Below are 7,916 nucleotides of genomic sequence, written 5' to 3'. Positions count from 1 at the left end.
ATTTAAAGAAATGTGTGACATTATTACCAGAAAAAAACCATGATAATTCTGAATAAAATTCATTTCTGAAAGGTTGAATTTCCATTCTGAGACAACTTAGAATCCACATTTGATTTTAGAGCGTATCTGCTAGTGAAGACACTAGGAACCGCAGTTTTGGGTGATTTGTCCAAAGGGACGCAGCTGTTGGGCCAGAGAGTTGTCATCTCTGATGTGCTTTCCATCTCTCACTGAGAGGTTCTGTTCTCTACTTTAGTAATGTGTGAGCTCTTAGTATCCCTCCTACCACTGTCAGAGCACATGACTGATTTAAGTATTATTTGTGTGAAACACACATAATAGAAACCCATACAGTCTCTTTCCAAGAACCCCTCTGTAATCCCACTGGACTTAGAGTTAAATTTTTTATATCTATTAATTATCTAATGGCTAACAGTTTGTATGGCTATTTTTGGTAAGTTTAGGTCTCATCACCCTGCACAAGCCTGAGAAATTCAGTTGTTCTCAGAGTTTTCCATTCCTGCTGGAAGTCTCAGAAGTGCCACAGGACATTCAATATAAACCTAATGTACACAAGGTATCTGAGTTTTGAAGGCAGATTTACAGCAACATGTGCTTGCCTGTAAGCACTAAGGAAATCAGTCTTTACTCTAAAAAAATTGAACCAAATCCTATTCATAATAAATTCATCATCACAGACACCTCTTTTTGCTTTCAGATTGTTGAAAAAGCTGTGAGGCTTACCTGGCACAGGAAAAACACTGTGAGTTGATTCTGGCATATTAGGGGGTACCCAAAAAACCCCCGAACCCTCCCAAGTTATGTATTTTTTTATTTTTAATAAAACAACCTATCACTTGCAAAGTACTCTCCATTATATGTAATACATTTGTCAAATCTCCAATTCCATTCCTGGAAACATTTTTCCAACTCATCTGTTTGGAGGGATGACAGCACCTCCTCATTTTTGTCTTCACCTGTTCTACATCCTCAAATCGCTGTCCCTCTTCATCATGTCCCTCTGCATTCGCAGAAACAAAAAGGAGTCTCATGGAGGCAGGTAAGGTAAATAACGTGTGTGGGGCAAGGGACATGCCAAAAACTGGTGCCTAAAATAACTGCACAAGCAGGTGCTTTGTCGTGGTGCCAAAACCACTCCCTCTTCTGCCACAAATCAGCCATTTTTGGTTGCACACGGTTATGCAATCTTTTCAGAACCTCTAAATAGACAGCTTGACTAATAGTCTAACCTGGTGGAATGAACTCCAAAATGCTCTACCCCCTTCACATGAAAAAAACCAAATGATCATTGTCTTGACCTTTGATTTCACTTGATGAGTGTTATTTGTGCAAGGTGATAATGGCGTCTTCCACTGGCTTGATGTTTGCTTTCTGGGTGGTAAAAATTGCACCGTGTCTCCTCACCAATAATGACCTTGGGGAAAAAGTCTGGGTCACTTTGGAGTTGTTCTTTCACAGCCTGGCATGTTTCCAGTTGATGCTCATTTTCCTGGTCAGTCAGAATCCGAGGAACACATTTCTCGGAAACCCTTTTTCATTCCCAAATCTTCCGTTAAAATGTACTGAACCGAGCTCCAAGACAGTCCAGATAGCTTCCCCATCTCTTCAGTGGCCTATCGTAGGTCTTCAGGCTCAAGTGCACAAACGTTGTTGCCATTTTCATCTGTTTGGGAAGTTTACAGATGTCCAGGTGAGGTTTGTCATCAATCAATAAAGAAATGAGAAAACGACCCCTACACTTGAGTTTTTCCCACTTCTCTGTCCTTGTAAGTTGTGTTCAACAACACAACAGTTTCTATGGCATTTTTCCCAAGCAGGAAAAAGAATTCCTCAGTCACCGGCCAGCACCAAAACATTAGGTTTGAGCAAAACTTCTTTTACGAAACAATTGACTGTGACCAGGGATAACCTACCCAGGCAAGGCCACTGGGTGCACTAACTCAGAGCAAGCTGCAAGATGCTCACCCAGCATGAAACAATGAGGACTGTGTAAGCTCCACTCTGCCTAGCACAAGTCTGGGTTTTTTGGGGGTGTTATCCCTCACAAAGCAATCCCAAAGGACAGTGTAACACTGTCCCACAGGGTTTCTAATGCTGTAAATATTTTTGGAATCGGACTCTCTCATCTTTGTCCCAGAAAGTATCAGGTGAGTTTGAACTGCTGACCTTGGAGTTAGCAGGCCACTCCTTAACCCACGGTGCCTCCAGAATGTCTTCTTGGGCTAGTGCAAGGCTAAGTAGGAAGTTTTGTACTTGATCTCACTTAACTCCAAATTCAAATTAAAGACGCACTTAGGAACTCATATTATTTGTGACCCAGGGATTCTCTGAGCTTTAAAAAGAAATATTGACATATTGCAGTGCATCCGAAGGTGACACAGATAGTGAAGCGTCTAGAAATATATCACTGTGGAACGTGCTCAAGAAAGTGATGATGTTGAGCTTAAAAGTCGCTTCCTACCCCTGCAAAGCAATTCAGAGCCTCCATGTGAAACTAGAATTACGCGTGTTCTGTATCTTTCCAGAGGTCAACGTGTGGATCAATGGTGAAAGATACAAGGTTGTTCACCACTCTGAAAAAACAAACTTACCCAAGTAGTTGGCACTGTTGTGTCCAGTGTGTGATCGGTACCATTGAAACTGCATGGAAGGTGGCCTGATCATCCAAAGCCGGTATGTCCTCCTTGGATGGGAGAAAGAATGGATGGCCTCAGATTCACTTTGGCTGGCAAATTGTGTGATCACTTGAGTCCCTGATGTGTACCCAATTCCTTACACAAGAATGATCATGTTTATGATGAAGAACATTTTAGAAAAGACCATACAGTAAGAAGCCATTACTGACACTAGGTGGGTGCAAGCATAAGAACAATTGTGAGGCTGGCCCTAGGCTGGGGGCATTTTGTTCTGTTTTATACAGGGTGCAAACTCAAAGGCACCTAATAACAACCACTGGTACTGGCATACCTGGATTAAATACCTAGACTGCAGATGACCGTTAGCATGGTACCTTGACATGATTTATCTTCCTTCTTGCATAATTGTTCAAAATTGGAAGGTTTTCCTACAACTGTGACACATACAGTCTTTTAGGAGGCAGCCTTCATTGATCAACACGCTTGAAATAAAATGCATTTACAATAGCCCTTTACCCCTGTCATGGATTGAAGTGTGTCCAAATAAAATCTGTGACCTCCTGGCTGGACCATGATCCTCAGTGGTTTTGTCGTTAATATTCATGCTGATTGGGAATTATGCAACTATGTAACCATTTCTTAGACTTTAATATGGTACAATCCAGATATTGAATGGTAAGGAGTTTAGGGTGGGGTATAACAGTCTTGTTAAAGTTACTTCTCTGAACCCCTGTAAGGAGAGTTTTTCTCAGGTGTAACTTCAATAACTTGAACCTCATAAAGGATGCAAGGAGCTAGAAGCAGACAACAGACAAGAGATAACTGAATAGACTGGAGGATGAAGAACTGAAAACTGGTCGCATGTTTTGGACCCAGGGTGGTTTTTTACTGAGAATCTACTACTAAACCCAGGGAAAGACACACCAAGATCTGCTAGGAATGTTGGACCCTCAGATGTTGCAAGGAGACAAGGACCTTCTCCAAGAATCTACAGAGAGGAAGCCTGCCCGTAGGCCTAGAACTCTGAATTTGACCTCCCTGTCCCGGTGGAATCAAATTGATTCCAACTCAGCCACCTGGTAGCATAAAGTAGAACTGCCCCTATGGGTTTCCGAGACTGCAAATCTTCACAGGAGCAGAAATCTTCACCCTTCCCTCTTGCAGTGACGGTGGTTTCAGGTGATTCAGGGCTACTTTTGGTAGGTGTGATATAAGGGGAAAGTCTCTTCTTTTGTCCCCCATGAAAATATAGTAGGGCGTTGTTGGATTGAGGGTACCAACCCATCATATTATGAAGCCCAGTTGTACATACCTAAGAAACGATTTTCCACTTACCTTATACTGTTCTATTATAGAATCGCGCTCTCACCTGGCGGTAGCCATGTGTGTTAGCACTGCCATTAAGTCAGTTCCCTTTCATAATAAGAGTATAGGGTTTCAGAGACTGTACATCTTTTTAGGCTCACACAGCCTCCGCTTTCTCCCACAGAGCAGCTGGCGGGTTTGAATAGATGACCTTTACCATTAGCAGACCAAGGCTTATTCTGCAGCCCCACCAAGGCTCCTGTATTAAAGATCAGTTAATATAAGATTTAATCAGCCTCTCCTATTGGCTTTGCATTTCAATTCATGAAAGTTGTAAAGTGTCAAAATCTTCTTTCAGCTCTCCAAGGTTAGGACAGGCAGCTGTATTTAGTACAAAACAACTTGACTTAACACTATAATTTTTTCTTCTTACACCTGTTATCAACATTTGTCTAGATCTGTACTACCACAGAAATTCTTGCTGATATTCCTGTCTCCAAAGCCACGTTGTTATCGTGCATTTTTTTGTACCTCGGGCATTTGGGAAATCACTCTGGGACACCACTAAATGAGTTCCAGTATCAATAAAGAACCTGAGACATTGCAGATGCTACTCTGCAACATATTGGTGTGGCACTTAGAATGATGCTGCCTGACTCCCTGCAGTTGATATTTTGTGTTGAGTACAAGGTCTAATAAAGTGAGTTCCATCGTGCAACTTCTATGCTCAATGGAATCTGTATTCAACCTAAATATGAGCTTTGACTGCTGCTTTAGTAAGAGATTTGAAAAGATAAAAAACAAACTATAGCTAAAATTGTAGTTTGAGTCACAGTCTTCAACACAACTCTTTAAAATATGTACTTTCCATACTAATCCACCGGGTTTCTTGATGGCACATCGATTGCGGCACTTGGCTGTAAACCAGAAGGCTAAACCTTTGAGCCTCCTCGCTGCTTTAGCAGAGAAAGATGTGGCGGCGTGTTTCTGTAAAGAATTGCAACCTTGGAAGCCTGCTGGGGCTGTTCTTCCCTGGTCTACAGTTAGAACTGACATCATGGGAGTGGGTTTGGGTTTGGTTTATTTTAATCAAAGTAGAAGTTAAGAAAATGAAAATGTATAGCATTGATGTTGCCTCTCCATACGTATTATTTCACAATAAGTTTCACATGACAATTTATTTCTTGATAAACCTCAGGTACATTTTACAGTTTTATTTATAGTCTAACAACACTCCTAAAGTTGTAGTTGCTGAAATTACATTGCCTTCATACAACTAATGCTACAGAGCTAGTGTTAAGACATGGGGGTGGGGGGGCGAGAAGATAGAGGGGTCTCTTAGTTTTATAGTGCTATTCTAAGAGGAACAGCACAAGCGAATGGCTTAAAGAAATGGACCTTTAGAGTCTCAGTTTAGGAAGCTCCACATCCAGATTCAGGGTAGTACCTCTAGAGGATGCGTTTTGTTCTGTGAGGCTTCTTGTGGAAGGTCTTGTCTCATTTCATGATGTATGGGCCCCCTGTCCATGTGGTTCTAGGCTCAGGGAACCTTTGTCCAAAGGATGCGCTCCACTCATAGCTCTCCTCCTCAGAGTCAGGACCCTCTTCTTTGCTTTTTCCTCTATCCTCTTATCTTTTATAAATAAAAGATGCTGCAAGCTGCACCCGATCCCACTCTAATCCCCTTAGAACTGACTGGCTGATTGCATAAGGTGACAGTATGGGGATGATTACATTATGGTATAACTGCCAAATTACATCATCACGTAATTGCCAAAGCTGAAATGATGGCTCCCAGCCCAGGCAGATTTTGTTTTTCTCTCTGTTGGGCAGAGCAGTTCCATCTCTCAGCTCTGGGTAGCAGACTTGTAAACAGAAGACCCATATGCCAGAGCCATGTTGGTGAAGATCTAACTGGTTGAAATCTAGGCGGCGATAGTCCTGTCTATTGAGACCTCACGGGTTGTAGCCTCAACCTTTGCGACCAACGTGGCATTCCCATGCTCCATTCTCTTCAGCTTTGCTTCCTTGTTTCTTGCCTCGCAACTCCTTGATCTCTTGGACTTCTTGGATTGGCTTGACATCTCCCCCACTCAGAGAAGTGTTACAAACCTCTTGGGCTTTATCAATAAATGCCTGGAGGTACCCTGCTCTACCAGTAATTTTAGAGCTGAAATTGCTCAGCTCCCTTGCTCCGTGGGTCAGCAAGCCTAATTCCATTGACAAGTGGATTCTAATTGCTAACCTTTCCCTTAGCAGCAGGGAACAAACCTGTGCACCATTAAGTCTCTTTTGGGTCCTAAGTATGTAGTTCCATTTCCTGGAAATTAGGAAAGACAAAAGAAGGAAGCTAAGTCAGAAAAATCAAGAGTTCCATTTCGGGTTCAGTTGCAAAGGTCCCATGATTACTTTGAACATTTTCGATTATCTCTGGAAAGGGTTCAAACACTGCTTTGTTGCTTACTATCAATGAATATTGAGTCATTTAATTAACCTGTGCTTCCGTTTTTTTGTTTTTAATCTTTGAAAGATAAAGTAATATCTGCTTCATCGGGTTGCTAAATGTAGTCAATCAGATGATGTATATCTTCTACATAGCTAAAAACAGTTCTTGATATATTATAAGCAATACCTAATAATAGTTACTGTTAATATTGTTGGTCATAAAAGTGTCAAGTAAAAAAATTAGAAACACAAATGGTGTTTGAAAGAAACTGATTGACAGTCTAATTTTAAGAAAGAATTTCACCTCCCTACACTTCTTCTGAGTCACTGAAAAGTATTTGAGAATAGCTTCTCTTACTTTCCTTTAATTTCTCTTTCTCGCTTTTATGTCTTTCTCTCTGGAGCAGAAGGAGGTAGGGTTCATGATGGAGTTGAGGAGAATAATAAGAAAGAAAATTATGGTCAGGAAAATGGACATAAGAAAGAAAAAATACACGTCATCTCTTTTCCAGTTCTGCAGTCACTCCGAACAGAGAGACCAGCTCTTATCCCGTGGCAGATTTCTTCTACTAAGTCATTTTTCTATTTAATTATCTCAAGGAGTCAGTTGTGACATTCCGACGAATATTATTGTCAAAATGTTAACCTTTGAAACAGCAGGTGTATTGACCCAGCAAAAGAATATTCTTCAGGTCTGTATCCTCCTGCTCTGCAATGAATGACAATTCAGCAAAATACTACCTTGCCATGTATAGTTGAAATACATATATCTTTAAATATGTAAGTGAATGTGAATGTGGGTCATTCATTCCTGTATTGATTAAAAAAGAAAACAACTTAATGGGCGCCTCAGTGACAGCTACTTTATCATATGCTGAGAGCACCACAAGAATGAAGACAATATGCTTGCCTTCAAACTACAAAACCCCAAGCATGTAAAGTGGATTGAATCTTTATTGCGTTTCTTTAAAAGCTTTAGAGAACAGGTGCTGTATAAATCTGGAATGTTTTTATTGAGATCATCAATATGTGGAGTGTCTCCTTCAAGATGTAAATGTCAATTTTTTTATTTTATTTTCATTTAGCTACCTTGAAACAGAGTTATGAGAAGAGGCTCAGAACAGGACACTGGGAGTAGCCACCATCAGCATGAGAAGCCGCGCAATGCAAGCTGGTAAGTGGGAAAAGGTGACCAATAGGTCTCCTTTTATAGGTATCATTAAATCTCTTGATCTGCTTTCTTATGTAAATGATGTTTTTTTAATTCTCAGAGTTTACACAGAAAAATGAGAATGCTTCTAAAATACAACCTGCTTCTTTGCAATCCTATATAATTCCCATGAATTTTAATGAGTTCATTTTGTAGCAGGCCAAATGTAGAGCAGTATGGCTAGAGTGATGTAAAGAAATGAGATACTTAACAGTGCCTACAATTAACATCGGCCATAGATTTCTAATCCCTCATCAATTTAAAAAGAAAAAGCAGACCTCATACACAAAAATTGAGTC

General features: G+C 40.7%; 1 long non-coding RNA gene across 1 annotated transcript in view; it reads left to right on the top strand.

Annotated features, from left to right (window-relative positions):
- The window catches only part of LOC123521569, a 258,583-nt gene extending 251,022 nt beyond the window's left edge, over nt 1-7,561 (top strand). The window contains exon 3 of the long non-coding RNA XR_006679990.1: nt 7,493-7,561. This is a non-coding gene — a long non-coding RNA (uncharacterized LOC123521569). The remainder of the gene's footprint in view (nt 1-7,492) is intronic.
- Nucleotides 7,562-7,916: the final 355 nt, after the last annotated feature.

The sequence above is a fragment of the Echinops telfairi genome, unplaced genomic scaffold (genome assembly GCF_000313985.2).
Source record: "Echinops telfairi isolate 266 unplaced genomic scaffold, ASM31398v2 ScPeMD7_25;HRSCAF=90, whole genome shotgun sequence".
In the NCBI taxonomy this organism is placed as follows: domain Eukaryota; kingdom Metazoa; phylum Chordata; class Mammalia; order Afrosoricida; family Tenrecidae; genus Echinops; species Echinops telfairi.
This window is presented reverse-complemented; position numbering and strand designations above follow the sequence as displayed.